The following is a 25,443-nucleotide window of genomic DNA, read 5'->3' as shown; positions in this document are numbered from 1 at the left end:
GAATTAAACCTGTATTTGTAGAAGCAGACACACAGACACCCATTGCGTTGGAATTTTGACAGATAAGATGGAGAAATAGAGAAATATTTATGATGCTTACGTATGTTATGTGTTTTACCTTTCTAACATTACAAGGCAAGTTGTACACGTCTTTCTTTGTATGTAGATGTAAAAGACGAATGTGTAGATTTGTGGTATTAAATACACTTATTCAAGTACAAGTATCTCAGAACCATATGCATATGTTATGGTATTTTTTGATTACACATTTAGATGATGTGTTACAAGGATGATATCAAACTACACAAGTTGTGTCGCATTGTCACATCATGCTCTGGGTCTGTCGCAATGCCATACCGTGCTGGCTGATCACAGTGCTGCTTTGTTTATTTACTGCAAGGTCACCTAATAGGCTGCACTTAGTTGTTAAGAAGTTAGCATAGACCGAGAAACCTATGAAAATGTCATGCTGGTTAGATGTTATATGTATATCCAGTATTTTGCTGACAAGCCTTGATAGGACTGAAATACTGTCCATAGCTTCACTGAACCGTTCTTACTCACCACTGACATTAAAAATCTCTATTGTTTGGCGTTCACATGTGCATGATGATTTACTGATCACCATCTGTCCATGTAGAATCTATAAGTCTCGCGAGGCTCTGCTTCCGGTACTAAGCTGGTACCCGGGCAACTTGCGATATGCGAGACGGGGCCCAGCTTACTTCCTGTACTAGATTTCCGGTGACAGGCGTATATTCAAAAACCAGTTCTGGTTCCAAATTGCGCCACCGCCAGATGTGCATGGATTCCTGCAAGGATTATCGGTTCCTTACTCTCAACTGACAACAATGAGACCATTCGAAGATGTATGAAACGTTGTAGGTCACCGGTTGTACTGAAGTCAAGCGATGCGCCGCGCTCAGGCAAGTTATATAATACTATTGCTATAATGTATGTTCTAATTTAACAGCCGTGTTAGAACCAAATGTTGACTTTCAGTTTGTTTCACTTGTTCTGTTGATACCTGCCAGGGCAGCTTTTAGGTCCATAAATGTTTATCATATTTATATATAGTTTTTTTTCCAGAAAATTGGAAAGGAAGGCGGAGATGGAATTTTCACAAAACTTGTGTACACTGATAATATTTCTGCTGTTTCTGACACTCGTAATTTACGCCCAAAGAAGCTAAATGTTCTGGAAAACTATTGTAATTAGTCAGCATACGCACCATGGGGTTATGATATGCAATATATAAGATATAGGAGTTGCAGCTGGTTCTCGAAATCGCTAGTTATTATAACACATGATGGTATGTGTGCGATTGTGTTGCAGCACGCGGCAAGACATGTTTGCAAGGGTAATAAGGAGCGTAGTGTTGCAATATACAAGTGTTTAGATGTATCAAATAATACTGATTAATATCTATGTATCCAGTTAAATGAATTGGTCTCAAAATTCTGGACTGGTTATTGTACTAAGTTGCGCAATAGGACGGAACCCAGTCAATTGGAAACGAGACTGTTGTGTAATCAATGTTTTGACTTGATTGCTGATTATGAAAAAAACAACAAAAAACAAATAAACAAAATTATAAGCGTACAATCGCAAATCAAAAGTGCAATATTTTGTACTTCGGTTTAGTACCCACGAAACGAAGCACCCGTGATACCGAACCCAGTCAGAGTGGAGGGGCGTGCACTTAAGTGTAACGTAGTCTTTCATTGGCTGGTTCATTTGCCGATACGCTCAGGGCTCGTTGTGTGTGTATAGAGATGTTGAGTTTTGTAAATACATGCTCAATTTATGTGTATAACATTTTGCAATCAACTGACATTATAACATGCCATGTGTGCAGGTATCACACCTGCCTGTCTCTGTAAGTACATAATGTGACAGTGATTGAACTCAGGTGCACGAGCCATAAATCAGTGTGTTTTGTTTATGGTGTATAGCCTGATAGGCGTTAAGATCAAATTGCATGTGGTCAGTGATTGAAGTTGCTTACATGTATTGCATATTGTCATTAGCAGACAGGCAGGCAGGCACATAGGTGTCAATAAAACAGATTGAGTTTTGTCTGTGACAGAGGCATATCTGTATCACAGTTAGAAATTCTGACAATGCTAATAAATGACGTTGCTGTTAAGTATCAAACTGAGAAAGTGACTCGGTAAGAAGAACGTGTGGTGAAATAGTCAAATGAAACTATATAAACAGTTAAATCGGTAATCTACTGTCATAACATATAAAAAACTCGCGAGTGTGAAATATCAAAAAACATTAGAGAAATAGCTCACATCAGGGCCTACTCTGAGTACTTACCGCCAGCGAAGGCTTTCCGTCTTGAAATGTCGAACGCCTCACTGGCAGACACAAAGCTGAGTAGATCTAGATCCTTAACAAAGTTCTTTTATGTAACTAGTAGATTATTTACTATTTTTTGTTTGTGTACACAGCCAAGTTTAGACTACGCCTGCTCACGACCTTATAACCCGGGCATCCCGGTTCAAACCGAGCGAAACTATTCACTGCGCATGCGCTATGTGCTCAGAGCAACACAGCTGTTGAAACCACTTTTCACCCCAGACATCGAGAACGATTTGTGGAAAGATATTTGAACTATTTATGATAAGTTGCAAACTTCTGATATTAGGAATATTGACGAATTCAGAAATCTCCCCTTCATGAGTTTTGTTCCTTATAAAGATTTTACACTATACATTAAATGATATCAGTGTGGAATGAGATATATTCGGGACCTAATGACTGATTCAGGACACTTAAAAGCATTCAGTGTATTGAAATACGACTTCAGATTAAATGATAATTTCATTTCTTATTTCAGACTGATAAGTTTCATACTCAACCCTTAGATTAAATTATCAAAAGATAACCCGGTTAACAGAACAAATTTAAATATTAATTGTAAGATTCTCAGGGACATTATCTCATCACTAGATTGTAAATGTATCTATAAACTGATTCGTAATGATGAGGGGATTTGTTCTCGTCAAGATCTTACTTCTAAATGGAACTTAAAGTTGGATGCACATATATCAGAAACTTACCTGTCCCAATGTTTTAATACAATACGAAATTGTGTTGAGCACAGCAAGACACGGAATTTCCTATATAAGCTCATCCTTCGTATCATACCATCAAAAATCATTTCTTTACAAAATAGGATTGATAGAGGATAATCGTTGTACATTTAACCAATCAGAAAGTGAAACACTAGAATATTGATTTTTTTCATGTAAAAAAAGTGTTCAGATTTTGATGAATGAGTTTTTGGTATGAAAGTAGAACCTATTTAATATTAGACCTAAATATGAATAATTTCCTTCTGGGCGATTCAAAGTTGAGTATCCTTGAAAACCACCCTTTTATAAAAACCAAGCGTTATATTCAAAATTGACTATTCCCATATTTACCCAATTATTACCGCTAATAAAATATATTCACAGCATAGAAAAATTCATTTCTTGAGATTAGACCAAATTTGCAGAAAAATATTTTCTTACTTTCCTATATCCCTATTCCTTTTTTTTGTACTTTATTCATAAAGCCATTGACCATGTCGTCTCCCATTTATTCTGCAGGTTGAATATATATATCATCTGTATTATCCAGCTGTATGAATTTTGTAATACTTGCTATCATAATAAAAAAAAATCACTCCAACTGGTTTTTTTAGTGAATCGTTTTCGCGGGATTTTTCTCATTGCGTCATTTTTCAACTTTATGAGTTGGAATTTGCATTTTTAAATCTGGTATTTTGCTGACACGCCATGATAGGACTGAAATGCTGTCCACAGCTTCATTGAACCGATCTCATTCACTCCCCTCTATAAAAATATTTCGTGTTTCACAATTGCATGGTGGTTTACTGATCACCATCTTTCCACGTAATAGTTCTGTTTACCGAATAGCCAAATACAAGATGCATATATGAACATGTGTTTTCAATAAAGGATAAGAAATAATGATACATAATTATACTTGAAGTCAACATAGGCCCCACGAGGTTGTGATATGGCTTATATGGAACTATAACTTGCTGTTGGTTATGTAATTGTTCTCGCAAGGTACTGAAATACAGAATAACATGTTTACAATTGTGTTGCAGACGCAGTTTGGCGTTTATCAGCCAAACCCATTCGATACAGCTCTTCCCAAATAGTATCACCGGGTACTTCCCTGAATGCCGGCAGGTATTGTCTAAAGTAGGCAAAGCAATGAAGCGTGCTAATCCTTAGACAATAGTGGATTATGGGGGACATCTCCTAATTTTAGATGAGCGAAATTCAGAAATTCCTGAAGTAAGCGAGAGTTCAAATCGAACAATTGTAATCTTGTCTTGTGTGAACGAAAGTTTACTATTTGATTGCAGGGTGATATAATGGATTAAACTTAAAACAGGTAACTTAAAACAACTCCCTGTGGGGTATATATACTGAGTCAAAAAGAAACTTCACAAAATGTAATTTGAAAAATAATGAACAATTTTTCTCTGATGATACATCTATGTATCCGAAATGGGATCCCTATCTTTCGACTCTAGAAAAACGTTAGCAAAACCCACTCAAAACCATCCATTCGTCGTGCAAATGACGTTAGTGCCAAATCAGGTTTTGCACATGCAGTCGATCACGTGATCTTCGCATCGAAGTTTTCTTCATATGCACGTGTTTGCATTGGCCTCAAGAATTGAAAAAACACTTTTAAACCAGAGTTCTAACGGTACTTGAAATGCCACGATTGTCAAATGTGCAACGTGAACGTGCCGTTGGCATTTTGCAAGCGGGAAGATCAGTTATTGACGTCGCAAAAGCAATGGGATGCAGCCGTCGTACTGTGTATGACTTGCGAGGTCGTCTACAACAAACTGGCACCACTTCTGATCGCCCAAGGTCGGGTCGTCCACGTGTGACGTCACGAGCAGAAGACCGTCAAATCGTCCTACGTGACAGATTTCTGCCGGCTACACGAACCAGGTCTGAGATGTTTAGAGGTCGACTGTCCTCACAGACCATTCGAAATCGGTTGCGGGCTGCCAATCTCCATTCTCGACGTCCATATCGTGGGCCAATATTGACGCCGTTTCATCAAGGGCAACGTCTGCTGTGGGCCCAACGTCACCTCCGATGGACCCAGAGAGAATGGAATCGAGTCGTCTTTAGCGATGAATCCAGGTTTACCCTCAGATTCGCGGACGGCAGGCATAGAGTCTGGAGATGACGTCGTGAACGGTATGCCCAATGTTGTGTACAGGAAGTCGACAGATTCGGGGGCGGAAGTTGCATGGTGTGGGGTGCTTTCTGTGGGAACAACCGTTCCCGACTTCTGGTCATCCGTGGAAACCTGACAGCTGCTGCTTACCGCGACCAGGTGCTCACCCCTGAACTCGTTCCTGTCATGGCGGCTCATGGCCCAGGTCTACAGTTCCAGCATGATAATGCTCGGCCGCATACCGCGATGTTGACACGAAATTTCCTTCAAAACACTGGAATCAACGTCATGGACTGGCCATCGAGGTCCCCTGATCTTAATTCAATAGAGCACGTTTGGTATGCACTTGGGAGAAGGCTTCGTGGTCTTAGGAACCAGCCTCAGAATTTGCAGGAACTTGGCGCTGCCTTGCAAGAGCAATGGCGCAGAATCCCCAACCACGTGTTCACAAGCATCAGGCAGTCGATGAGGAGACGGTGTTTGGCAGTGGTGAATGCGCGGGGCGGCCATACACGATACTGAACTGAGAAATTTCTCATTTTATTTTTGTGACTTGACATTCTGTATACCCATGTTTTGGAACGGCGGTGTAGCCTAGTGGAACTGATTATGGCACTGTCAGTGTATCGAGTACATCACACAGATCTCAGCAATAAATTAATAACAATTTAACCATCTTACCATCTCTTGTTCTTTTATAGTGCCCTGAAGAAAGAATGTGAAGTTTCTTTTTTGACTCAGTATATCAGCATACATTAGATCATCATGTCACTATGGATAATGTTCAAGTTACTGTGCGGTTTATTGCGAACAGACGAGGTGGTCGAAATTTAGTCGTGGGTGGCTACAAATTCAGAATCAAAAGTAGACGACAAAATAGCATCCATCGGATATGCTCAACACCAGGTTGTACTTCAGCCGTCAACCCCACAGATGACCTTGTGACGAAGCAAGGTCAGGCCGACAACAATCCTGCAGATGATACTAAGATCGCCGTAGATAGTTTTCTTTCTAATCTCAAGCAGACGTATTTGGCGGAAAGTGCAGACTCTATAACTTCTGACTTTACTGCTGATGAACAATTCCAGATGCTTGTAAGACGTGCATCTTCTTTACCCCTCCTGAGGCAATGTGACATTGAAGATATTGGTTGTGTGCTTTGGATGAATCAAATCTGGACAATCAAAAAATGTGCAGTTTCGCCGACTACGTGACAGAACAGTGGGTAGATTCTGCAGATCAGTTAATGTGGAACCATTTCCACACTACCGGCCCCAGAACCACCAACCACGGGGAAGGATGGCATTCCAGCTTCAACAAGCGTGGCGCAAGTCATCCCAACCTCTACAAATTCATTGACCCGCTGCGACAAGAGCAGAAGTAATTCTTACACAACTGAATGCTGGAGGTCGTGTCAATATAGGACTCTCGACAACGCCCTTGAATCAGCCAAATGCCAGCTTGTGAATGGCCATATTGTACATGGATATTTGACACGACCCCCATAGTTAAAACAACAACGGATTAGTTCAGCAACCGTAACATGCCGGCATTAAGGGAGTAAGCAGTATCACCTATTTCAGCACGGCTCTCTTGGGAGCTGAATAAATCGCCTTACATGCGCATGCTTCATGTTGTTGGACAGCTGAATCCTGGAGCTACACGGAGAATGTTTCCGTTTGTATTTATGCCAATTTATAGCCGAGCAATTAAGGTTTCTGTGATTTTAAGCTGTGTGTAGGTCCCTGTGGAAGAAGTTTGTTCCACCCAGCCTCCGGTGGAAGTCGCCCGCGCCATTGCATTTTGGAAGCCTTCTACTTTGTCATATCTATTGAAACCAGATTGAAACTCCGACGTGATGTTTTGTGTAATTTTACTGAAGTTCAATTCGTCTGTGATGGTATAGCAATTTTTTGCAAACATCGTGCAGTCATGTTATAACGGGTACTACTCTTACACATCACCTCAGAAAATACATTTCTGTAGTGCGTTTGAAAGCCATTTAAAGCGTGTTTTAGACAATGTATAATACGCACATGCTGCACATTTAGTGGTGGAGCTGTATAAGTATTAATGTGCTAACTGCAAAATATATGGGACATGATATAGATTGGCTGAATTTAGATGAATCTGTACACCGGCTATACCGGCGGCGTTAATATTTACATCTATAGTGCATGTGTAAGATCATTCATGTGGGATTCTGGAAATATGTAATATGTTGTTGTACAACATTAGATAGTTGAGCTATACAGGAATGAACAAGCTTGACAAAACTAAAAAGTACATGTACAATAGTTTGGAATCTAACCATAACAGCAATACCTGTAGTGTTAATATTTATACTTTTAGTGCATCGGAAAGCCCTTTAAAATGCGCTTCTAACGACGTATAAATACGTACATGTGCAACAGTTGGCTAAGGTGCTACACACATCTGAAAATGCCGATTCTGTGTCCGATGCCTCCGACATCAGCGGATGTAGTGTTCGGCTATAATTTCTATACCCGTCGTTCGATCCTTTATTTCTATAACTCATATAACACGTACATGTGCGACATTTTGCAAAGGTGGCACACACGTCTGAAGTTGCCGCCGCTTCTGGTGTCGTGTCACTTCCGCCATTAGCGGATGTTCACTTCGGCTATATTTTCTGTGTCCATGGTCCGATTTTCAGTATGTCTAATGCAGTCGAAAGCCCTCTCGCTTCAAACGACGTATAAAACGGACATGTGCGACGTTGTGCTGAGACGTTACACACGTCGGTTTATACCGCCACTTCCTGTGTCGGCCTTTGTCGCGTCTTTGTTTGCTTTGTTTGCTTCTAAATCCGTTATACCTATCTGCAACATACCTGTATTGGTATCATTAAAAACCTCTTTTGATGTCGGTGAGGGTGGTGAACGCAGATTTGATCTATCCTGAACATTAAAATATATATTGCACAATTTGTTAGAAAAAAATCGTCATTTCTTGCTTTCTTGAAAGATAGTAGTGCATAGTGGGATAATTCCGACCTCCACCATGATCAAGCACTTGGTTGACTTGATGCTTAGCTTGTGTAACGGCGCGCCACGTTGCTCATGCTCTTCATCATTCGTTCTCCCGAAGATGCTCGATGTACAGACGGCCATGGTGTAGACGAGAGGAGAGACGAGGGTGGGAAGACGGTAGTTGGCGCACCCAAACCAGTATGAATCTCGGCAGTGACTCAGAGGCGACTTGGCGGTAACTGTGCATGATTTGCCGTGTCAAATGTTTGCAATTCCCTAAGGTGTGGCATATGGGAAAGGGGAGATCTATTGCTGTAGTGTCTGCAGCTATATATGTGAGGCACCTAATTGATGGGTAGACGCGAGGGCATGACATGCCAGGCGGACATTGACGTTTTTTTATTCATGTTGGTGTAGTATGTGTTGTTCATCACACGTAGCAGCTCCACTACCATTATCAACAGTACCTGAAGAAATCACAGAGACCTGATCTACCACGACGACCTTCCTACATAGACTCAACTGCGCCTTCACAGCAATCAGACTTTGAAATCAAAGTAGTATCCTTCCAGGTTTCATGTTTCGTATTATTTATTTGTGCTGACATGTTTGAATTATCTGTCCATTATGTAATTGTTTGGGTATTGAATTCGTGAGCTATGGTTATTCATGTGGGTATATGACTGTGTTGCACAAATGCTTCGTCCTTATCATGCTGGTCATACAAATTGGGAATGCAAAAATTAAAGTACAAGTTACACCGTCCCTCTCTAAACTAAACCACTAACCCCAAACCGATAAAACATAAAATTAACGTGCAAAGGCAGTAAGTCCTTCTCTCTCTAATCTAAAACGCTAACCCAAAACCGATAGAACATAAAATTAAAATTAAAAGCCTACGGCCTTCTCTTTAAACAAAATCACTACCCCAAACCGCAATAACATAAATTTAAAGCTAAAAAGCATTAATACGTAAAATAAATAATAACAACACGAAACAAAGAACTAGTGATACTATTAAAATAAAAGGGTAAACATCGAGGTAAAGTCGTGCACATGAAACTGAAATATAATCCTTGGTTCAAGTGTTCTATAAACTCAGTCGGTGGGCCGAGGCATTGATAGTATTGTTCCCAGGTGAGTGGCACATGCTTTTAATATCTACGAACTAGCCTGGATAATTTGTCTTTGATTCCACCTGGCGTGATGGCCCGGGAGGATGCTGCCTGGGAGGATGAAATAAAACGTTTTTATTGCTGCGCTTAGCCTTGGTATTGTCTTTAATTCCACCTGGTGTGATGGCGAACTCAATTTTGCTATGTTTGCACCTAGTTTGATGCTGTCTAGAAGGATGAATAAAACGTTTTCATCGCTGCGTTTAGCCTTGGTATTGCCTTTATTTCCATATGGAGAAAAAACGGAGACACGGTTTTTGTGATATTTAATTCTTATTGTTTGTTACTAAAGGTTACCTTCACACAAGATACATTCCTTAAGTAGCTTCATGGTGAGTTCTTACTCACAACATTGTCTTCAATTGAGCTGGTGTCATGTTTGCAGAGGCACTTGTTTTGGTGGGGTACACAAGCTTTGCTCTGATGTTTTGATTGTAATGCATAATCCAAGAGTTTCTTAGTTAAACATGGAAGCCAACCAAGTGGCGGGAATTACGACTGAAATCACCAATCGTTGATTGGTTGTTAAATGCACAGATCAAACCTGGGTGTTCTCAAATCTAAGCTGTTTTGACTCCCGTCTCACGCTTGGGGCTCAGGTTCGGATGGTTTGAAGGGTGGGAAAACGTGACGACACCCGCACGTGTCGCACATGACGTGAAAGCTAAGACACAGGGCTTTCAATCCATAGTAACAACAAAAATGTGTGGTCGATGTACGAAACATGACAAGTACCTGCAGCGTGAAAAACTGCCGTAAATCGGGCTTAAAAGCGCCCCGACGTCGAACCTGTTAAAGAGAGGTCACTTCTGATGATAGCACCAGTTAGTCGCCCCCATTCCCGTGTACATAAAACACAACAAGCACATACTGAACAACAGGAACCGACGTGCGTTCCGCAGCAGAGAATAGCAAAGAAAGTTAAAGGCCCAGGGATAAGGAGACTTTCATTAATGCTGTCTTTGATGTAACCATCCTTAGCATTTTCGCTCTTCCAGTGCCCATGTCGTTTAAACATTCTGTCCGGTATACCGTTATTTGCAGCTGCCGAAGCACCACCACTGCGCAGACTGTGCAAACCATAGCTCTGAATATTAACCACGAAAGGTGACAAAGCTTCCAAGAAAATTTCCCTAAGTCTAGTATAGGATAAAAGAGCGTTAGCTTTTCTTAATTTATAACCATTACCAGTTTTAGTCAAACTTCTGAAAATGTATTCTTGAGACTCTGGTGAAATCTCCGCTGCTCTCAGGTATCTGTCGAGACATTCCACCGGACACAACTTAGAATGGGTCCGACTTATTACAAGCCATGCCCCATCTCTATATACATCTGTCTTCGCCTTTTCAATAAAAAACAGTCATATGAGAATGAAAAAAGACAATATCTGACCTTGTTATATTTAAAAGTTCTGCTGATCTCAAAAAACCCAGAATAAGCCAGTAAACATACAGCTAATATTCTCAAATCCGCCAATGATGCATTATTACTCCTGGAATCGTACACTTTATGCAGAATATCAATATCAACAGGCTCCTTCTTCGTTACAGGCTTAGCTAATTTACGTTTGGCTGCTTCTAGGACATTCTTTACCAAACCATTATCAGTGGGACTATCCATCCCCATGCTATAATGAGCATATCTCAAGCTATAATAAGCTGACATAACAGGCGGTATAGTGTCACTTTGCTGTACAACCGACAACAAATATATAGCACAGTGTAGATGAGACACTGGTAGCTGACAAGGCATATCATTCAACTCTGCCCACCTTTTCAATGCAGCAAAACCATTCTGGTACTCAGCTCTAGCGTGCGACATTAACTCTGGTAAAGCTCCCGCCAGCTCCCTAACATTGGCTGGCAACTCCTCCAAGTCCTCCTTATACAAGGATTTGAACACATCTGTAACATATAGAAAACAATCAGGAAAAATCTACTAACAGTGCCAACATATTAAAATGTAAATCATGTTCAAACATACCACCTGGTATCCTACTTGGTACATAACATTGTCTTGACGATGGTAGATACATAACGTCCTTGACTTGTGGAATAAACACTGAGTTGCAACATATCAAAGGCCAAAAACATGCTGAATGCCATTCAGGCACTACCAGGGTTCCCTTAGCTCTGCAGACAGACAAATGTTTCACTGCCCTAGGAATAAGCTGGATAGGGGGGACAACCCAGTTCATAGTCCCACTTCAGTCGACGGTAAAGCAGTCCACAGCTGTAGATCCTGGATTACTGAACTTAGAGTTAAATTTTTCAGTTTTTGCGTTGTAATAGGAAGCAAATCTATCAACTTCATGCGGTCCCCATCTTTTGTCAACACATTGAAAAGTGGCCTTAGAAATTCCCCAGTCATCATAGTCAATCAAACGACTTAGGAAATCCGCCTCTTGATTCTCATTCCTCGGAATCCATTGAAAATTAAGATCAACACAGTGTTGCGTACACAACTCACAAATCTCAAGAGCTATTGACTGCAGGTGAACTTTCATACTTCCTTTCTCAATTATAGCTGCCACATTCTGATTGTCAGTGAACCACTTGACACTTCGTTTAGCTAACTAAGGCACAAAACTTTTGAGCACCATATGCACAGCTTTTAATTCTCTCCATGTAGAACTTTGCATAGACTCGAATCTGGACCACTGACCATGAGAAAATAAACCGTCTATCTCCACACAATATCCGCCGAACCCCGTGTTACTAGCATCAGTATAGACTAATCTCTTGATGACTGTAGATGAAATCAACTCTCTGCTTTTATACTTCTGTATGTTGTTAGCCCACAACGTGAGCTATGTAACACTTCCTGCAGAAATGTAAATATTACTGTTCCAGGTTGCAGCGGCAACAACATCAATACAAAGAGATCTAGCCATAAGCTGTGAAACGGATCCAATAACAAGTTTCATTGACACAATTTGACCAACTATGGAAGCAACACTTTTTACAGGAATCCTCTGTGTATGACTTGACAACAACAACCTTATTGCTGTTAATCCTCAAGTCGAGGGCCGATTCAAACGTGGCTTTATTTCTCTCTAGTTGTGACAAAATGGCGTCTAATTTTTCGTCAGAATTCATGTTAAATGCTGAAAGGTCGGGAGTGCACTGATCGAGAATGCCAAATTCAAATATCTACACCCTTATATACTCCCATAACACGCCACCTACCGTGCAGATAACCCATGTGAACGCTTCATACCGCTAGGAGAAAATATTCCTCGTCTTGGTATCTGCGAGTTTCATTCTTTTTGCCATCCTTGCCCTTACCGGGCAGATAACCCATGTGAACGCTTCATACCGCTTGGAGAAAATAATTTCCCTCTAATTCATACTTCAAACGATAGAAATAATATTGTGAAACATGTCAATGGGTTGTATATATTCAACGCCCACGCGACGTTTAAACAACGGCACCCACCGTTTCTGGCCCCTGATATAGGCAAGTTATTTTGATTAAACATTTAGATGATGTGTTACAAGGATGATATCAAACTACACAAGTGGGTCTATCGCAATGCCATACCGTGCTGGCTGATCACAGTGCTGCTTTGTTTATTTACTGCAAGGTCACCTAATAGGCTTAGTTGTTAAGAAGTTAGCATAGACCGAGAAACCTATGAAAATGTCATGCTGGTTAGATGTTATATTTATATCCAGTATTTTGCTGACAAGCCTTGATAGGACTGAAATACTGTCCATAGCTTCACTGAACCGTTCTTACTCACCACTGACATTAAAAATCTTTATTGTTTGGCGTTCACATGTGCATGATGATTTACTGATCACCATCTGTCCATGTAGAATCTCGAGAGGCTCTGCTTCCGGTACTAAGCTGGTACCCGGGCAACTTGCGATATGCGAGACGGGGCCCAGCTTACTTCCTGTACTAGATTTCCGGTGACAGGCGTATATTCAAAAACCAGTTCTGGTTCCAAATTGCGCCACCGCCAGATGTGCATGGATTCCTGCAAGGATTATCGGTTCCTTACTCTCAACTGACAACAATGAGACCATTCGAAAAGGTATGAAACGTTGTAGGTCACCGGTTGTACTGAAGTCAAGCGAAGCGCCGTGATCTACTTATGGGCACTATAGGACCCGTAAGTAGGTCACGGCACTTCGCGAGACATTACGTTGTTTAGTACTTCCGGTGACAAACAACGTTTTTCGGCAATGGCGAGAGCACTGTTACATGGGGCATGCCATGGATAATCATACTCGACACTCGCTATGTGACTCAGAAAACTATGTCATGTCACATGCCCAGACTATAAACGCACTAAGGCAATGCTGCATGAATAGCACGTGGATACCTGCCAAACAGCTGGAGAGTTGTCACCGCGTCGTCTTCAGGCTGGCCATTAGTCGAGGTAAGTTTATTTGTTACATGGATTTCTTGTTAAAGGCTGGCACAGTTTAAGCATGACACGCACTGTAAGGGTGGAGTTGACATGTGTGCAGATTGGTGGATCGTTTGATTGCATTTGATATCTTACAGTGGGATTTTATTGTCCCCCCGAGAACGTATGTAAGACCACGTCTTTCAAAGTATGTTTAATGTCACCACATTTTTAATCATAGTATATATGTTCGTTTAAATTAATGTCTAAACTGTCAACAGCTGAGGGGATGATGTAAATCCAGCTCGGGTCCATGCAGGTAGCAAAAGTACTGAACGTTCCCGTCCCCATCTGTTGGCAACCTATAGCCCATGTTTCTATTGTACTGTTCTATTTAATAATATCGTTTTATGATAGCGTGCTAATTTTACTTTAATACATGTGATATACTAGCAGTTTTACTGTTCTTCGACAACAGACTTTTAATTTCTAATTGTATTGATCTATAATAATAAATTGTTCTCATCACGATATCTATAGCTGAAATATTGCCAATGTGACGATAAATATTATCTCACCCACTCACTACAATTGGATATTGCATTTGTTATATTTATTTAAACTTACTTAATTCATCATGGCAACTATCAATTAAGTTTATCCATAACAATGTAAAGTTATTTTGGAATCTCACAAATATTATTTGGGTCAATATTGGTGAAGTTGTGCATAAAACATTTTATCGGGAATTGTGTTAATAAAGAAAGTATCTTGCAGTTGATTATTACAAACCCATTTAGCATTTGTTTATGGTGCAGCATGTTCAGGTAAATATAACATCCACATGCTTAATTTATCAATAATATCTTGGTGTCAACACTGTAAGGAACTGTTTACATTTTTTTAAGTATACCATACCTGGTCTCACATGTGTTATGTATTTTTCAGTTGCAACAGATGCGCATCTTTAAGAGGAGAAAGGAGGAGGAATAGATCACCACAATTACCATTGACATCAAGAGCAACATAAACTGAAAAAGATCTTCAGATTTCTTTTAACATCTGGTGTTCAAGCAATACATTGACAATGAATTGCAAGTCACTGAAGTGTTGTATATACATATTAAAGGCCTACACATAATCCTTTGGACACTTGCTTGAACAGGAAATGCTTGTCATCAACTTCTTGTGATATCTTGGGACTCTCAGATAAATCAGTGAGAATTTAGATGAGTGAACATGAAAATATTCCAGTTCATACACTTACAGTATCTGGGAAATGCAAAGAATGTTTGATATGTTATGAGTAATTATGTCTTTGGAATAAAATTGCAGAATAGTTCTCAAAATTGTTTATTGTTTATTTAGTGTGGATAAAGAAAGCACAAATTGAATGGTTTGGAAGATTTCTGCTTTTAGCCATGACATTGATTTGACATTAAATATATAATGATGAATGTATGAGATTAGATTTTCAGTGTATAAAGAAAAGGTTTCCAAGTGAGAGAGTTGGGTTTTACGCCGCTTTTAGCAATATTCCAGCAACATCATGATGGGGAGAGCAGAAATTGGCTTCACACTTTGTACCCATCTGGGGAATCGAACCCAGGCCTTCAGTGTGACAAGTCAACAGTTTAACCACTAGGTTACCCTACTATCACAGTTTCCATGAAAAAACATGCTTACCAATAACAATTAAACTTAATCAATGGCATAGGCATGTATTTCTACATGCCATGGATTTTTTGTTGAAATATGAAATTCTTTGTTTATATTTGCTGTAAGATTACGACATTGGTTCATAGCACAATATCCAGTACACATTATTCTTTTCCATTATTTTAAAACATATTGGTCTAGCTGTATATTGGAAAATATGGAATGCCAGTTACCAACCTTGGCCTCGTTGGCAGAATATTTGGAATATATAAGTTACTAAAAATGGGTGAAAAACACTGTTTCATGACAAGTAATCATACTCATGCCGCTATCAGCCAGTGTCTGCAGAATCTACAGTCATGACATAGTATATATACACATTTAGTTTCCCCATGTATTGGTCAGTATATTTAACAAAACAGGAAATGTCTTTGAGTGATTACTCCATATTTGAGTATATTTGGTCTTGCATTTTTGCCAATTGTGACATGAAGGTGCCGTGTGCTGCTTCATATTTTGCAGAACCTCACCCCTGCATAACCAAGAACTAAGTAACACGCATGTACTGTTGATCATAGTACATAGTTGACAACATCCAAGACATCTAGTACAAAGTGTAATTAATATTGTCCAACAACCAGTTTTTATATATCACCCCATTAAAATAATGTTTACATAAGTTGATAAATAGTTGTGTCATGATGAATATTCATATGGCTGAAGGTTTTCACATTTTTATTTTGACATTAGTTACCGAAATAATTGTAACCTTGCCATCAAGGTTATTTTGTTGAGCTGTTGATTGATTTGTGACCCTATGACTTCTTGTGTGAATAACAATGTCACCCAAAATGGCAAAGTTCATATATCTATATTTAAAAAAAAAATGTTACAAGAACTGCTATTTTTCAATTTGTCATTATCAATATATTTACAGCAATTTGCACACAATTTGCCACATAGGCAAAAAGGCAATTGCCTACACATAGTTTTGTAAAAAAAATATTGAAAAAAAGAAATGATAAATTTGAAAGAAAAATCTTACTTGTGAATTTATTTCAACAAGCTGAAAACATGGGTATGTACGTATAATAATTGCATACTAACTTTTTGCCTACACATATTAATTGGCTCAGATACACCCCTGCCATGTCATTGATTTCCGAAATATATTTCCTGACAAACACTGTCCGCGATATTGAAAATAAACACTTTTAGCGTTAGAACTGCACTGTTTGTCAAAAATATATAATGTTTTCGAATTTACTTATGGTTGTCGGTTGTCAGTAAGGAACCGATAATGCTTGAAGGAATAATAATTGTTCGATCTTATCGTCCCAAAATGATCCAATTATTCCGACTGTCACCAGCTGTGACAGACAGGCATGGTAGTACACTTGGTCCGGTCTAGTAAGGTGATATTTGGCGGTCGCGCAATTGGGCACAAGAACTGGTTCTTGAGTAATCGCTTGTCACCGGAAACCTAGTAGCGGAATTAGCGCCTCGCGAGACTTACGGGCCCTATAGTACTGTTTGCCGATAACCAAATACAAGATGCATATATATATAAACATGTTTATTTGTCAATAAATGATAAAACTAATCATACGCAATTTTTTCTTGAAGTCAACCTAGACTCAGCGAGGTTGTAATATGCAATATATTGGATATATAACCTACTGTGGGTTGTTTAATTGTAATACGTAATGGCAAGTATGCGGTTGTGTTGCAGATGCTGCCTCCAGGACGTCATGGCAGAAGTAAAAAACTGTACAAGCACTGAACTTGTTTGCTCAAACACTCCTGTACAATCTTAATCAGATAAAGTATGTATGATTGGTGTATATAACTGTGACTACAGCTACTGACTGCTTCTCTCTGAGAATTTTTGTACCACTTCTGAGTCCTTAGGATCCATAACCCGTAGACTTTTAGTCAGATAAACTACATCTGATGGTGTTTACTATTGGCTTACAGTTATATACTTACCTCCATGTGCAAACACTATGCCTTTTTGAAACTTTTCAGGTCAATATGTATACACATCTACATTCGGATAAATCACACCAGATATGGTAGCCTATTAGCTCATAGTCATAGTGACTCTTCTTGCAGACCTTCTGCCACTGTTCAATTATTGTATTTTCAAACATGCTTGTACATCTCTAAGCTGACAAATTACATCTGATCGTGTACACTATTGGCCTTTTGGTTTGTTATTAGCCTATAGCCATATGTGCCTTTCTTGAACTTTGCATCTCAAACAGTCAGATTGTCTGTCTATATCTGATTTTATGTATCACTGGCATACAACCTTGAAGTTTACATTCTCTGTCAAACATTGTGCCAATCTTGAACCGGATTGTACCAGCCGGAGATAGAGTATATCTGGTTTTATACAACAGTTTTATAAAATACTGTATATCTGTACAGCCATAGAATTACTTCATTGCACTTTTCAATGTCCATCTCCTTGAACTTTGTTATGAAGCTTGTATACTGATGCCTGTTCGTACCCATGTGTCTGTACCCATTATGCTGGAATAACACCAAAAAAAAAGAAGAAAAGATATGGCAGAAGTTCAGACGGCGTTTAAGAAAGAAGGATCCTTGCTATGTTTCAGTTCTTTTCCCAAAGGGAACGTTACATCATATAAACGTTGTCGGAACGTTGTTGTTTGTACGTCGCAGAATGGCTAACGTTACGTCACCAAGCCTGTATGATTGTCTCAGCACAGGCAATTTTTTAATTTCTTGAAGGGTATTCTTTGATCTGTAAGAATCACATCTGACGACTATGAACTAACGCTTTCTTATTGGAAGATGAATCATTTATCAGGTATAGAAATTACAAGCAGAATTTTGAAACAACATAGTTCCTGCTACCTACTTTTTCATTGTGTCCATCTCGTGTGTACGGCCTGACATTGTTTCAGTGTTTGGGAAAAATGAAAGACCCTTTACGTAGGCGTGACAAAGTGTTTGACATTGTGTAATATATGTCGGCGTACAGTAAACTGTGCATATAAATATGTTTTGCATTTAATAATAATAATTATTATTTTCTAATGATATTGACATGACATTTGGACTTGACAAATGTAATACTCTTCATTTGAAACGTGGCAAGGTAGTTAATGATAGATAGTTCAAGTTACAAGGGGGAGGAGTTATTGAGCATCTTGTGGAAGATCAGGCCTACACCTATCTTGGAATGCAAGTTCGAGACAAGCTCAAAAATGCCCAGTTTCAAGAAAAACTTCGGGCTGAGTACAAATCTCGATTAAAGAAAATCTGGAGCTCAGAGCTAAATGCTCGAAACAAGGTCAAAGCCACCAATACTTTTGCTGTGCCAGTCCTCTCCTATTCCTTTGGAGTAGTTGATTGGACAAAACAAGACATCCAGAGTCTTGACCGCCTGACCAGAAGGATCATGTCTGATAACAGAGCCCACCACCCTCGTTCCTCTCTTAATCGTTTATACATGCCAATCAATTCTGGAGGTCGGGGTTTGATTAATGTGAGGGCTCTTCATGATAGAATTATATTGTGTACTTTTGCACATATTTATTTATCGGATGATCCTCTGGTGATGCATGTGAAGACTCATGATGAAAGAAAGGAATTCCACAGCTATTTTAAGCGTGCCAAGGTTGTTGGACAAAATCTAAAATTTGTGGTTGATTTTGCTGATGGCGATGTACTGCTGGACGGTACAGCGATGGGAGTAAGCCAGGTGAAGTCCTTCACAAAGTCTGCCCAGAGTCGGTCTTTCGTGGAGAAGCTTTCTGAGAAGCCATTGCATCGTGTGTACATGCAGTGTGTAGAACAGAATAGCAATCCCACCGACTCCTTTGCCTGGATGAAGTCGGCTGATCTTAAATGTGAAACTGAGGGCTTCCTTTTTGCTGCTCAGGACCAGTCACTTCCCACTCGTAATCGCCAAAATGTGATTCTTAAAGAAAATATTAACATGAAATGCCGACTGTGTAATGAATTTACAGAGACTGTCCAACACCTTGTCAGTGGATGCCCTTCCTTGGCACAAACAGCATATCTTAAGAGACATGATGGCATGGCTCTCTGCTTTTATTACCGTCTTCGCCATGCCTGTGGCTTTGACTCCGAGGTCCAACCATGGTACGACCCTGAACATGTCCAGGGCTTTATGGAAAATGATGCTTTCAAACCTTTGTGGAATAGGCCCATATACAGCCTGAGGAGAATTCCTGCCAACAAACCTGATCTTGTCCTTTTGATAAAGCCAATGAATCTATTTATATCATTGAATTTCTGTCCCTTTTGACAGCAATGTGATTGACAAGACTCGGGAAAAGCATGATAAATATGCGGACCTCGCCTTTGAAATGTCTCGCTTGCATCCCAAATACACTGTCGTTAGGCTCCCCATTGTTCTCGGTGCCCTTGGTTTGGTACCTCCTGATCTCTTGGCGCAGATCAGGAGAGTGCCCGGGTTCTTCACCGGGAGCACAGCCCTACTGACACTCTGGGTAATGCAGAAGGCTGCAGTGTTGGGGAGTCTACATATTCTCCGGAAAGTTCTTGGTGGGTTCGACTAGGCAGTGTTTCTTGGGAGAAGTCCCATTCGCTGTCTGGGCTGCGTGTAGAGGGGGCGAGGGCCCTGAGCTGATGATGAGCCTTACCAGCCTGACTGTGCCAGGATCACCCGAAGCCTCTCTGCTGCATTTTCATCTTTAATCTGTAAAATAATAATAATAATAATGTGTCCATTTATATAGCGCCAAACTCCACACTGGGTATGCTCATAGCGCTAACAATCAAGGCACAGCACATTATTACCCCGGATAACCCAAGCTGCCTGTTAGGCGCTAGAAGGTTATAATCATATGACTTTTTCCACCGGGTACCCATTTTCCTGCTGGGTGAACAGAGACAATTTTGAACAAACTCACTTGCCTAAGGTGAGATCACATGTGTCACATGTGCTTCGTTGTGGGGCAGGACTCAAGACCTAGAAACTCTCAGAGTCAAGCTGCCAAACACGGTCACCCATCCAAGGACTTTCCGAGCTCGACGCTGCTTAACTTCACCGATTTGTGACCCGAGCTTTGAGCACTGGACCACGCGCCACCACATTTGCAATTAACTATCATGTAGATAACTGAAAATAAAAGCTGAATCATGGTTACACTACAATAGGTCATGTAACGGTCGCAGTCCTGTATCATATTATAGGCTTTACGAAATATCATGTTTTCCCTTTCGATTAATATACCCTTCAAGTTAATGTCGGTGGATTCTAAGTGTGCATTAATGTATTAATTGTTTTCGTCACGATATGGCTGAAACATTGCCGATGTCGCGTTAAATATGAACTCACTCCAACGAAACGGATGCATTGATGCTTGAACTCAACGATTATCTACTTGTAACAATGTTTAACCACTGTAACCAGGAGGTTCTCCTGCATGTCAGACGCGTGAAGATGGTGTTTTATATAAATTCTAACTTAAACAATATTAATTTTAGGCATGATTAGTGAATAATTATATGACATCATCCAACTGCTTCTTAATTAATCTTGAAATATTTCTGCTATGATGTACGGAGTGTGAAATACAACCTTTCTGAAATGTCCACCCATACAGTTTTTAGTAAATTCTAGCTTAAACAATATTAGTCTTAAACATGTATATAATTTATTATGTATTATCTGTGACACATATTCCTCATGAGCTAAACACATTTATGATTTCGGCTCAGTATATGCAATGAACAATCACCATTGACAATACATTATTTACCGTTACTTCGTAACTTTTCGTTTTTCTCTCTATCACCCTGTGTTGATTGGATTATTTGATTGTCCTCATGTTTGCATAGATCTTTACATTGAAGTTGTTACACAGCAACACAGACTCTCAGAATGCTATCTCCCACCTAGAGGAGTGTACTATTTCCATCAAGTCTTGTAAGGCTGACTTGTAACAATTGAAGATGAATGATGGAAAAACTGAAGCAATCATTGTGGGGCAAAAACAGAAAACACGTCCTTTTGAAGACAGGGACATTTCGGTTGGTGATGCCAACATACCGTACTCTTCTGCTGTTAAAAACCTTTGAGTTGTGATTGATTCTGGTTACCAACACTTGCAGAAGCTGCTATCACCATCTTCGCAACATTGGTCACATTCGACAAATGCTCTCCAGAGAAGCCACATGTGTCCTTGTACGCTCTTTAGTCCAATCACGATTAGACTACTGCAACAGTCTGTATTACGGCTTGCCAGAGAGACTCCTCACAAAGCTCCAGAAGGTGCAGAACACTGGTGCAAGGAACAAAGAAGCGCTCTCACATCACGCCTGTCTTGAAGTCCTTGCACTGGCTGCCAGTGCGAGCAAGATTACAATTTAAGACTCTCACATCAGTGCTTTCACACAGCTGCGCCAAGTTACTTAAGTGACATGCTCTCCAAGCACAATCCTGTGAGAACATTAAGATCAGCAAATCTTGATGTTTTGGAGATACCAAACGCCATCTGATCATGGAATCAATTGGCTATCCCTCATTCAGCTATGCTGCACCTTCAATCTGGAACTCTCTTCCCCATGATATCAGACTGTCACCAACCCTAGAAAACTTCAAATCTCATTTAAAGACATGCCTTTTTCGAAAATACTGTCATTGCTAGATTTCCGTGTTCCTACTCGCTTTAAATACTATGTGTATACTCATCATAGCGCTTAGAGCAGACACTTAGTGCTTAGAGTATTTTAGCGCTTTATAAATTCACTAATTATTATTATTTTTACTACCTTTATTAAACCTTTAGATGATTTAGTGAACAGTACTTAAAGAGTAGGGATGGCTAATATTACAGGTAATCGGAAATATCGTCGATAGGAAAGATTATTAATGATTATCAACATAACAATTTTGTTATCGAAAAATAGGAAACCGTTTTATTTTCCCACACAATACACAATTCTAGGACTTTATTCGTGGTCTGCTTCCAAATTATGTTCAGGACACGCTTTTGTTAATAACCCATGCAAAATATGTCACTGCTCACCAGTGATGTCAAAAATATTAATTTCTTTCAGACATTTTTGGGTGTATTTTAGCACAAAGTTACGTCTCCGTTATTTCCAGATAATCGATCGATATTTAGTTAACGATTGTTGATCTCTATGATCTATATCGATAGCCAGCTTGTTTTCGATTTAGAGATATAGAGTCTATGTTTAACATAATTACATGTACTGGCATTGCATTTGACAACGTTATATATTTGAAGTTCTGTTTATTATATAGAGCACAAAATAGACTCCATAAACTCAAACAGTACTTTGAATCAATTTCTGTAACTCATCTTATGTTTTGCTTAATCAGAATATTTACTGACGGTATTGTGATCAGTGACAAGTGTTTCTGAGAAGTTGTATTTTGTCCGAACAATTCCATCTTTATAGCGCATCTACTATTCTAATATTTTATTACACTGGATCTTTAAATTTAAAAACATACTGATGTATACAGCTTAAAGTTTGCATTTATATATAACTCTGAATACTGCTTTTAAGCGGAAAGTATTTTTGATCTCTTAATCTTCCTATATCTTTCTAGTTACTTTGACTTGGGCTTGTATTTTTTATTTTGAATAAAACATGTATTCCTATTTTTTTTCAATGAGTTTGAGATATGTCACTGTATTCTACACAATTAACTGGGCGGCGGGGTAGCCTAGTGGTTTATGCGTCCGTTTGTCACGCCGAAGACCCGGGTTCGATTCCCCAGTTGGTACAATGTGTGAAGCCCCTTTCTGGTGTTCCTCGCCGTTATGTTGCTGGAATATTGCTAAATGCGGCGTAAAACTGGGCGGTGGAGTAAGCTAGCTGCTAAAGCGTCCGTTCTTCACGCTGAAGACCCGGGTTCGATTCCCCACATTATTAAAAATACAAGAACAAACAAAAACTCGCGCACCCTCCGCCCGAACACCCCCCGCCAACCCTGCACGCACCCCAGGAGTCACCAGACCGCCCAGACACAGGAGCAGCAGGGACGCGCCAGGGCGAGCGGCACCACAGAGGCCAAAACCCCCAGCCACAGCCCACCACTACCCAGCCGCTGAACACAAGAGAGAGAGCATAGAACGCGAGACAGGACAAGTTTTAAAAAAATTAAAAAAATTAAACATATTACAAACGCAATTAATTCAATCACACTAGACTGCTTCGCTCTCAAAAAGCTTGTGATAAAGCATCCAATCTTTATAAAACTTGTCTTGATTACTATCTTTAAACGCTATTGCTCTCTCGAGTGTATATCTGTATGCAGCTTCTTTTTTAAAAGGAGTAAAAAGTGGTTTTACATTTAGGAATTTGCACCTATAAAGGAACAACTTTGCAATGAGCAAAAGAAAGTCAAATATCTTGTCAGTAACCACATTTTCCCTTCTCTGTGGATAGTTGCTTGTTGGAGACATGATCACATTTGCCAAACCATTGGATAAATTCATTCCCAAAATTCTTAATAACATCACATTCCCATAAGAAGTGGCTAATAGTTTCCTTTTGCTCATTACGAAAAACACAAAGATCATTCTGAGCATAATTAAGTTTAAACAAAAAAGTGTTATTTGTCTAATATTCGATTAATTATTCTATACTGAAACCAGCGAAGTTTTACTTCCTGAGTTGTACTGTATAACTTTGAACACACTTCACTCCAAACCAGTTTTGGAAACTGAAGTTCCCACTTTCCTGACCTTTAGTTTTAATATCAGAAGATAATAAGGAAATATATACATTTTCAGAACCTTTCTCAACACTACATATCTTTTAATAACACAACGGAAATGTTCCACTGAAGCATTTGAGAATGTATCTACTTTAAGAGAGTTTAAATTCTTTTTAACACTGTTGACAATCCCATAAAATTCTAAAAAGGAAAAATGGACACCATACATTTTTTATCAATTCTTCAAAGTTAAAAAATTATGTTCCTCATTAACAATGTCTATTACCTGTATAACCCCTTTTTCATACCAATGCTTAAGGAAAACAGGTTTTCTGTTAATCTTAATATTGGGATTATGAAAAAGTGGTTCAGTCAAAAAGCTACTGAAAGATTCTGGCTTCAATTTCTTGTCCAAATCTATGAATGATTGAATCCCTAACGTCAAACCGACACGCCGTGATGTAACGTAAAAAACTACTCAAGCACCGACACCAAGCACTCTCCCATGCTGGTTGTCATACCATATCTCGATTCTTGGCGTACGGCGACACAGTGTAGGCTGCTGTTGATAAATCAGTGTGTTGAAACATACAGCCAGATTACTTGAAATATGAGATATAGTTAGATATTCCTAGGTCATATAACATACATTATACATTATATATACTATCCGAAAAAAACGCATCATGAAAATAGCAATTTCATGTAGCAATGAATTAAAACGTGATTCAGTTTACAAAAGGTTTTGCTCTGTTTATGAGTCCTATGGTGTTTATGTAAAAATTGAAACATCACAACAAAACGCACCATCCGTAAATTACCCGTATTTAACAGCATGATTTTCAATTTCGGCGTGTAGTGTCACTGAATACACAATTCACATGCAATGCACGTGAAAGTTGGGGATCAGATAGTCTCAATGATTGGTATAAAAGGTTGATCGCTGTATTTGGAATATTGTTGACGAACGCAAAATGCCACGTCTAATTGAAGCCAACCGTCATATCGCCATTGGTTTGCTTGAAGCAGGCCAGTCTCAACGTGCAGTTGCCCGACGCATGAATGTTCACCAAAGCACCTTTTCACGGCTCTGGGAGAGATATCGCCGACAGAATGCGGTAGCAGATGCCCCTCGTAGTGGGCAACCTCGAGCGGCGGCGCAGGATCGCTACATCCGGGTACATCACCTGCGTCATCAAACAGCTACGGCGACCAGTACCGCTCGACAAATACCCGGATTGAGGAGGCTTTCTGCACAGTCCGTCAGGAACAGGTTGAGAGAGGCTGGTTTACGTGCCA

General features: G+C 39.6%; 1 protein-coding gene across 1 annotated transcript in view; it reads left to right on the top strand.

The window, feature by feature from the left end:
• LOC124267276 (E3 ubiquitin-protein ligase TRIM56-like) overlaps positions 1-17,515 on the top strand; it is a 30,706-nt gene extending 13,191 nt beyond the window's left edge. The window contains exon 6 of the transcript XR_006895994.1: positions 17,155-17,515. The gene's annotated coding sequence lies outside the window, so the exon portion shown is untranslated. The remainder of the gene's footprint in view (positions 1-17,154) is intronic.
• Positions 17,516-25,443: the final 7,928 nt, after the last annotated feature.

This window comes from Haliotis rubra, unplaced genomic scaffold, assembly GCF_003918875.1.
Source record: "Haliotis rubra isolate DU_JTF1 unplaced genomic scaffold, ASM391887v1 Scf130, whole genome shotgun sequence".
In the NCBI taxonomy this organism is placed as follows: Eukaryota; Metazoa; Mollusca; class Gastropoda; order Lepetellida; family Haliotidae; genus Haliotis; species Haliotis rubra.
Note: the sequence above shows the minus strand (reverse complement) of the source record. Positions and strands in the feature narration are given on the sequence as shown.